The 9,868-nt window shown below is 37.8% G+C and overlaps 1 protein-coding gene across 1 annotated transcript in view; it reads right to left on the bottom strand.

The window, feature by feature from the left end:
* The window catches only part of PHACTR1 (phosphatase and actin regulator 1), a 348,094-nt gene extending 346,138 nt beyond the window's left edge, over window positions 1-1,956 (bottom strand). Inside the window, exon 1 of the mRNA XM_060189337.1 lies at window positions 1,879-1,956. The gene's annotated coding sequence lies outside the window, so the exon portion shown is untranslated. The remainder of the gene's footprint in view (window positions 1-1,878) is intronic.
* Between the last annotated feature and the right edge of the window lie 7,912 nt (window positions 1,957-9,868).

The raw sequence follows: 9,868 nt of genomic DNA on the forward strand, positions 1-9,868 counted from the left end.
GCCCAGTGTCACCCACTGAATAAGTGACAGATTTGGAAAGTAAACTCAAAATAAATCTTAACAAAAACTGCAAAAAAAAAATCATTATATTTCAACAAAGTATCTTCATTTATACATGGGCTACATTTTGAAAGGCCATTTCATTTCACATGTTCTAACCAGCTGTCCCATAAACTATTGAACTGGATATCCAAACTGCAACTTGGCATTCAAGCTGCATTTTCTGGTCAATCCCTCAAACTGAAAGTAACACAAAAATCTTTTGTGAGAACACAAGTCTTGGTTGTTGGTGTGAATAATGTAAGCGGATTACCAAATTTTAGACAGCTCAAGTGTAAGTTGATGCCCTCAAAATTAAAACTCTTAAGAACATCATGCTATCTTCTATATTTTGGAACACATAGGTCTGCGGTGTTTAGATGCCATTCTTGTGAATCACAGTCCTTATTATATGATTGAAGTGCAGACATGCATGTTTATCTGCAAGTTTCAACTGGTGGAAATTTGTATAAAAGGAACTTAACACTGACACTAATTAAGCAATTCTTTCATTTCTCTCTCTCTCTCTCTCTTACCACAGTACTGCTCAGCTCTTTACGGTAGTGCTGGGGGTTATCTAGGACATCAGAGTCTCAAGCTTGAAAGTCTTTTTTTTTTTTTTTTTTGTGCTTGCATAACTGTTATTCTGTTTCCCTAGCCCAAGCATTGTTTTCATAAGGGTCTCCAATGGTCTTCAAATATCTCCATGAGTTAATTTACTGTATTTACTATACAATATGCTATTTATATTTTAGGTGTGGGCTTCAACTAGAAACCTCACCATATTCTGCCTTTCACTTTGGTGCCATTGCTTATAAGAGATGGGATGATGGGGACACAATAGGAAACTCTGAGAACATGATCAAAAACTTTGATTTCCAAATGTGGTCCATAAATGTGAAGATTTAAGAATTAAATATTCTTAACCATTGAACAACATTTTAATTCTGACATAAAAATATCCTCTTGCAGTGGCTAACTGGTCACTCTAAAGATTTGTTTGTATTGGACACATTTAACTCACAGACTTTGCCTGGAACTTAGAGTAAGGTATGGAAGGGGAAAAGGTAGTGAAACTTTGGATATTTCTTTATAGGGATCATTCTAAACACATTTGGTTCTAACATCATCATATTTTATTTGGAAAACTTTATGTGACCGAAAAGAGTAACAATCAAAATGAAAGCTTCCAAATAAAATTGCTTATTTTTCTTGTTTTCTACAAGTCAGTGAAAAAAAAGAAGAAAAAAACCCCTATTTTATCATTTCTTATCTGTGCCTAAAAATAAGCTGCTATCAATTTCCACATTGATTTTTATCTCATACAGCAAACCTTAAATGCCACACAGCCTGAGAGGAGATACCACCAAAACTATTCCTCCATTATGCTTTTTTTTTTCCAGTCATGCTTCTCCTACATGGTTTACAACATCTCTCTGTGCCCACCACCTCTAAATCACAATTGCTGTTTTAGGTTTTGTTGGTTTTTTTTTTTCCCTTCCCTGTCACTTTAAATCAGAAACTTGCCAAGCTCCTGGCCTCTGCAGGAGTCCTAGAAGCCCTGCAAGTCTCCATTGCAGTGAGATTTGCAAGTGAATCTTCCCCATCTGAACAACAACACCGATTTGATTTCCTTGGATCTCTGACTTATAGGCATCTACACCCATGCCAGTGGGTTCCAAAACATCTTTTGAATCAGATCCAAACCAAATCAATTGCTATTGGTAGCTCCCAAAGAAGAAAATTCTCTAACCCGACCAAAGCATACAAGCAAAATGAAAATTCAACTAGTAAACACACACACAAAGCAGTAAAAATGATTTAGACTCAAATGCCTACCTTAGAGATTTCCCAAAGCACTGTGCTCACACGTGCATTCTTCTCTCTGGATCTGTTTTCTGACTCTCCAATAGCTGTGCTTTTTTAGACTGAGCAACAGTCTCCTCAAGTGGCCAGCTCAGAAATACACATGCTACACACGCCCAGGAAAGCTTTTGCCAGGCAGCCCCTTTGCCTTTCTTCCCAGTTCCTTCTCTGCCCGGGGTCATTCCAGTTAGAGCCACCAATTCTGATATATTATGGCTTGAGGAAGGGAGCATGGGGCAGTGGGGATCAATTTAATGCACGCAGACTGGTTAACAGCCCAACTGGGCACAAGGGGGTCCACTTTACTCCTTTCTTAATCTCAATCTCCCTACAAAGATGATTTCTTCAGTCATATTCAGATTTCACAGAGACTGCCTCCTTCTAGTGCCCTCCATAGGCACCCACACCACAGCTTGAGGCAGGCGCTGGACAAGAATCACCTCTTACCTTCGCAAGGCCCCAGTTCTTAAAAGCCTGGCTGGAATGTCCCAGGATCATGTGCTTTACTTGATATTAGAGGCAACCAGTTTCAGTAACAGGGAGTATTTTGAAGTGAAACAGAAAGTAACTTGGTGACCAAATCAGAGCCCCCTACTGCCTCCTGGCCCTCTCCTGTTTGTCCAGCTACTTCTTTCAGCCTTAAGAAAAATCAGAGGAATCTGCAGTTGGGAAATATGAACTTCATGGCCTGTGCAATTTTATTTTATTTTTTTTTAGAGTGTTGAGCTTTTTAACATGCACTTTGTCTCCTTTTGCAGGAAATTACTCAGTGAGCCATCACCTGACCTATTATATAATTCAAAGTGCTATTTAAGTCTTAATCAGAAAGTCACAGCCCCTCACCTCTCCCTCTGTCAGCCACTATCATCAGGAAGGAGAGAGTAACAAAGAGGGAGAGGCTCAAAACATTAAACAGCAACAAATAAAACTTCATGAAGCTTCATTAGAAGGACCATATTTTTGCAATGTATTTTTGTTTTCCTTTAGTTTGGTTTTCCTTTGGGTAGAGAAATTCTAAAATGCCAATGCTGAGTTAGCAACAGTTCTCAAAATATAGCATCTCAAGATGTAACTGCAGTACTTCTCTTCATTTTCTTTAAGGGTTACTGTAAGTTAGAGAAGTCAATGCAAATGAAATTGTCATTAGTTGAAAGTCTCACTTTAAAACACATAAAGAAGTAAAATCTGAAATCTGAACTATTTATTCATAATATATAGTTCTCAGTTCTGTGAAATGCTAAAGGAGTTGAGTCTCAGACCTTTATTCTCCTACTTTCCCAACATCCAGTCACTTAAGGACTGGGAAACTGCCTACTTACTGTGCATGCTTCTTAAAGGCCACGCCCCCAGGCTACTTCCTCCCAGATCAAAATCCTCAAGGCCAATCTATGTGATTATTTGCAAGTCAGAGCTGTCTGTAGTAAAGGTGAAGAAAATCATTCCAGTCTGTCTCAATTTCTCTTTATTGGCATTTGTTATCTCTGGACAAACACAGAATTGGCCCATGAATGAGAAAAACTCACTGAGAAACTAAAATGGCGTAAGTGAGCATTCTTAAAGATATAAAACTCCAACATCTTTGCTTTTCCACCTTTCTTTGTTTTTGACTAGGTTGACTGACCTCTTTTCTTCCTTGTGTATTCACCCTCCACCCATGGCCACAAAAGAAAATTACGTTCCCATACGGGAGTCGGGCGGTGGCACAGTGGGTTAAGCACATGTGGCACAAAGAAAATTACATTCCTTTTCCTGTCTACCTCTAGCATTGGAAGTACTAGTCGATGTCACTGCTGTATTAGACTTAATGCCATTAAACTGACAGTGTATCTTAAGAATAACTTTGAAAACATTTTGCAACTATAAATCCATATAGCCCTCTAAAGTGGGCATGAAATAATTACTGTTATCTGCATATTCACTCAAAGAATCAAGTAAGACAGGCAAGAATTAGAAAGCAGGTCTATTCTTCTTACTGATCTATTTTGCAAAGGAAGATTCAGTTATATATAAGAAAAAAAATTAACCATATAAACCTGAATGACAGACTAATGTCTGTTTACATCTCTCCCTTCAGGTGGAGTAGATACAATATATTATGGCAGTTCTTATATTAACCATGTCTTTCTTAATGAGAATATAGGAACATATTTATTAGAAAAGATATCAGGTCAACATGCAAGATACTTGAAAATATCAAGTAGTGAGACCATCCCTGGTAATTAGGAAAAGAAGTAATAATATACCTTCATGAAGATCAAATATCGACACTGAACATCTTGAATTTCCCACATTAGAGCTGTCTAACAGAAATACAAAGCAAGTCATAGGTGCAATTTAAACTTTTTAAAAAACTTTTTATTTTATTTTATTTTTGTATTACCTTTATTTATTTATTGGATAGAGACAGCCAGAAACCAAGAGGGAATGGGTGATAATGAAGGAGAGAGAAATAGAGACACCTGCAGCCCTGCTTCACCACTTTTGAGGCTTTCCTCCTGCAGATGGGAACCAGGGATTTGAACCAGGGTCCTTGCACACTGTAACGTGTTCTCAACCAGGTGTGCCACCACCTGGCCCCTGCAACGTAAACTTTTAAAGTAGTGGCATTAAAAACAAAAACTTGGGTGAAATGAATTTTGGAAAACAGCTAACTACCTCAAGAGTAAGTATATTTCAAGTGCTCAGTAGTCACGTGTGACATCAGACAGCCCAATCCCAGACTATATTTGATTATCTGGGGTTAAGAATTTGTTCTTTGAGTACATATTTGGCTATCTCTAGGTAGGACACTTAGAGAAGTAAATTACATCCACATGGTTCTAATTTTATAGCACAATTCAAATACTGTTCTCTTAGATGGAATGAGAACATAATGGGTAAACTTAGAGTTGACATGACATTAAAGATTTAGCTTCTCGCATGCCACCAGAAGATTAAAAAATAAATCTCAAGTTTGTAAAAAGTTTCTTCCGTTGGTTGTGCCAATCATACAAGTTTTCAATCTCAGGGTCAGACTTGAGTATTATTTGTATACCTTCATTCAGTCCCCTCCTTCTACCTTCTCCTATGACCACTTAGTTTTCTGAAGTCTACTTTTCACCTCAATCTCAAATGACAGGGCTTCTGCTACAATTCAGATCTTTCCAAACTCCCTCCCCAGCTTCCCCAGCTCTACTCTACGCATTAAAGTTTATGTTTCTGTTCTGATTTCAGTGTGAGAATGTCTTGAAATTAGACAGTTAATAATGTAGATTTCCAGCTTCAAGCTATTAATAGCAACTGCTGTGTCTCAAATAAAACAAATTCATTCTCCCTGGTACATTAAAGAGTCATTAGCTGACCGTAGTGGAACTTTCTGGACCATTGTTTGACTATACATTCTTTGATTTTACCCTGATAGATTTGTTTGATTAGGTCATAATTTTCATGATTTCATGCCTTTCTTTAAATTCTACTTCTCCTGCCTGGAATCTAATTCCTTAATATTCTTACTCTTACCACACAACAAAATCCCTTGAGGATAGCTCCAATATTTATTGTAGCTTTCCTGATCTTATAAAAAAATCAACTTCCCTCTTGACTATGTAATGACACTACTTTCATAAAGTCACATGTCATGGCACTTAATACTTTCTGTTACAGTTGTATAGTAGATTATTAATTTGACCATTTTGGTTTAAGAATTCTACAAGATCATGAGGTTACAGGGGTATAGTTTTGGCATTTTCTTTTACAAGTTTATGTATTTCAATTCTTCCTTTTTAAAAATTTATTTATTTATTTATTTATTTATTTTTACCAGGGCACATCTCAGGTCAGGCTTATTGTAGTGCTGAGGATTAAACTTGAGAGGGGGGATATATATATGAGGGAATACAGAAGATTTTCAGGGAAGTGAAACTGATGGTACTATAATGGTAGAAACATCATTAGATATGCATACTATAAAATACCAAGGAGAATCCTTATGTAAAGCATGGACTTCAGGTGATCTGTAGTGATGGGTCAATGCATGTTAATCAACCGTGACCAATGTAACACTCCATTGGTTATGCTGACATTGAAGGAGGCTGGACATAGGGGAGGAAGAGGTATATGGAAACTTTCTGATCAACTTTTTTTTTTGTAATCCAAAAATTTCACCCAAAATGAAGTCCATGTGGAAATAAAGAAGAGGAAGGCCTAGAAAATGGCTTACTTATAGGTGTCCAGTGTTTGTACTCACTCAGTTCTGGTATGATTGAAGCATGTTTCTTCACTAGATTGCCAATAGTTCAAATTGTTTTATCATTTTTGTTTTGTAGTTTCTCTTCTGTAGTACCAGTAAATAAATGATAGTACTCAAGGAGTAATTAATTCATTTTAAATTGAATGCAAATAAAATATACTTAATACTTCATATAGTTAAGTTCATATTTGCACCCCCACAACCAGCATAATATCTTCAATGTCAACAACAGCCTTTATGATGTGGTTTCTGGAGTCTCTGAAGGCTCAGATTTGGAAGAAAGTATTGAACTATCAGAACTAGCCCTGGGTTAGCAGATGAGTCTGAGGTAAAGTAGTAATGGCAGAGACTGTCTCATTCTTCTAAGTGAGGCAGGGTCATCCCTACACTGTCACTTGAGGAAGACTGGTGTTGAAATGAGTATACCCTAGAATGTTCCCAGCTGTGACCATGAACTGCAATCTCAGATTGACAGTGACACAGATATTATATAGGATCCTGTGCTAAATATGAATATATATCAGCCCTAGGTCTGATCAATGGTGTTTACAGTTAATTATATACTTTCTTCAAGTTTGGGAGCTACTCTCTGCACTAATCCAGCTTTTTAGCCCTATTCTCAACTCTGAAACCATCTTCCCAGACAATATTTTTAGCCCACTTGTTAGCCCAGGCAAAAATTAGTGAAGTCACAATCCTCTTGAAACATACCTAAAATAGACATTCTAGCTTTTTCCACCCTAAGATACCTAATTTCTTTTTAAAAATATTTTATTTTTTTACTTTTTTATTTAATATTAATTAAATAGCGATTTATGAGACTATAAGTTAATAGGAGTGTATATTAATACCATTCCCACCACCAAAGGCCTGTGTGCCTCCCCCCTCCCTCCCAGAGAAGCTGAACATCTACTCTCACCCTCCACCCAGAGATTTTTACTTTGGTGCCCTACTACAAACTCAGTCAGATTCTGCTTTGAGTTTCCCCAATGTCATAAGCTCTATTCCTACCTTTTGGTTTCTGTTTGTCCTGCTTTATATTTTACTGCTGTAAGCTGCCAAGTTGCAGATGTTATTATGCTTCCATCTTGACTTCTTTGGTCAGATAACCTCACTAATGTGTCCCAAAGTCTCACTTCTCCAGAGCCCTACCCAACTAAGATATTACAGAAACAGGCTGGGGATGTGGACAGACCTACCAATGCCCATGTCCAGTAAAGAAGCAATTACAGAAGCCAGAATTCCTACATTCTGCACTCCCAAAATAATTTTGGTCCATTCTCCCAGCAAGGGATAAATCTTAGTGGGAGATGACCAGAGGGCTCCGAACACCAACTCCATCAGGACCCAGAGGGATAAAGGGAAAAAGGAAGGGCATTCAGAAGTAGTAATAGGTGTAAGTATGCCATAGAAAAGAAGACAGCACCATATAAAAAAAGCAAATATATAAAAATATAGTTATATAAATAGTAATCAATCCATATCTGTGACCTTGAGAGAACTACTACAGTAGGAGGGAATCCTTGGGACACAGAGCTTTGGTGGTGAGAATGGTTAGAAATTTTACCCATTACCTCATAATTGTGTAGATCAATTTTAAATCACTAATTGAAAAAACAGTAATAAAAGTAAGTAGAGAGAGAGAGAGAGAGAGGAGAGAGAGAGAGAGAAACACTGAGAAAAGTTAACTCTATTGGACTGTTTTCAAAATGCTCTAGGTTCCCTGGGAGTCAGTCCTTGGTCACCACCTACTGGATTTCTAATAAACTGCACAGAGCAGGGCTATCTGTTGGGAAAAGCACCCACTCTTTGTGAGTGTTAATTCCCTCATATGTAAAAAGTGGATGAGGATATTGCAGATAATCATGGGTGTTACACTTCACATGTCTGCAAAATGTTTTGCATTCACGGCCAACATCTTGCCAATTCCTGAAAACTGTTTCACCTTAATTTTAAGAGTTTGATATAATATGTTAAAAATAAAGTGATAGTGTTGGATTAGAGAGCCCAAAATATCAGTGTGTGAATTCCTCTTCTGCTATTTCAACTCATCTTATTTCTATTAAATATGTTCTTGGTGCATATAAAAAAGGTGTTTTCTGTGAATATTTTCTTTTTTCCCTTTGCCCTCTCTCTCTCTCTCTCTCTCTCTTTCTTTCTTTCTTTCTTTTTTTGTCTCCAGGGTTATTGCTGGGGCTTGATGCCTGCACTACAAATCCACTGCTCCTGGAGGCTTACTTTTTCTCCTTTTCTCGCCCTTGCTGTTTATCATCATTGATATTATTATTGTTGTTATTGCTGTCGTTGTTGTTGGCTAGGACAGAGAGAAATGGAGAGAGGAGGGGAAGACAGAGAGGAGGAGAGAAAGATAGACACCTGCAGACCTGCTTCACTGTCTGTGAAGCGACCCCCCTGCAGGTGGGAACTGGGGGCTCCAACCGGGATCCTTGCCCTTCACGCCATGTGCGCTTAACCTGCTGCGCTACCGCCCACCCCACCTCCCTTTGCCTTTTCTTTTCATCCCTTCTTTATTTATTTTACTTTATTCATGTCTTTTCTCTTTTTCTGTTCCTTTCTAATTATTTTTAAAATTAGTTTATTTTATCCTTGCTATTCTTGGCCAACTAACTAAAGCTTTTTTTCGTATTGAGGGTTATTTTAAAAAAAATTTTGTTTTGCTAAAGCCATATTAAGCTCACTAGGTTGTTAAAACTTAGACCAGACTGTTTCTGTTCTCTCTTGGAAGGTCTGAAATATTATAAACAAAAATAAAAAAGCATGAGGTCAAAGGATTCTTGTTCAGAGTGAAGGGGGCTGCTTCGCACAGAGCTTCCCAGAAGGAAGGCAGAGTCTGACAGGAAAAAAAGATCTGAGGCCTCCAGCATAATCTATAAAAAAACAGTTAATACTTTACTCCCTGCTAAATCAATGCCATTGCAAATCTCAAAAGTCATTTTTCAAATTGCTTTCTGACCAGCTCAGCATAATGTCTATATGACAGCTTTACTTTGTGAGAACAATAGAAAAAGCCATTTCCCAGAGGGGGAGGTGATTTTGTTCCTCCCTTGATTTCTTTCTCTCTCTCTTTCTTTCTCTCTTTTTTATTTGTGACTTGATATTGATTTGAAAAATTATAGGATAACAGGAGTATGATTCGGCCCTGTTCTCACCACCAGAGTTCTGTGTCTTCATTCCCTCCATTAGAAGCTATAGTAATTCTCCCAAGGTTGCAGATATGGGTTGACCGTTATTTCTATAACTATCTGTATATATATTTGCCCATTTTAAAATATGTTCCTGCCTTCTCTTCCTTTTTTAAGCCATACCTACACTTATTACTGTTTCTGGATGTCCTTCCTTTTCTCCTCTTCTCTCTCCAAGTTCTGATGGAATTGAAGTTCAGAGCACCCTGGTCATCTTCCCCTATTATGTCTCCTTCTTTGGGAGTATGGACCAAAATTTTTATGGGATGCAGTAGGTAGGAGTTCTGGCTTCTGTAATTGCTTTTCTGCTGGACATGGTTGATCTATACCCCATCCTGTTTCTATCTTTCCCTATAGGAGTAGGGCTCTGGAGAGGTGATGACATGGGATACAACTGGTGAGGTCATCTGCCTAGGGAAATCAGGATAGAATCATGATAGCATCTGAAACTTAGTGGTTGAAAGGCAGTAAGATATAAAGCAAGACAAAATTATTAATGAACAGGATCCAGAAAGTAGGAATAGGGCAGATG

Source organism: Erinaceus europaeus, chromosome 4, assembly GCF_950295315.1.
Source record: "Erinaceus europaeus chromosome 4, mEriEur2.1, whole genome shotgun sequence".
In the NCBI taxonomy this organism is placed as follows: Eukaryota; Metazoa; Chordata; class Mammalia; order Eulipotyphla; family Erinaceidae; genus Erinaceus; species Erinaceus europaeus.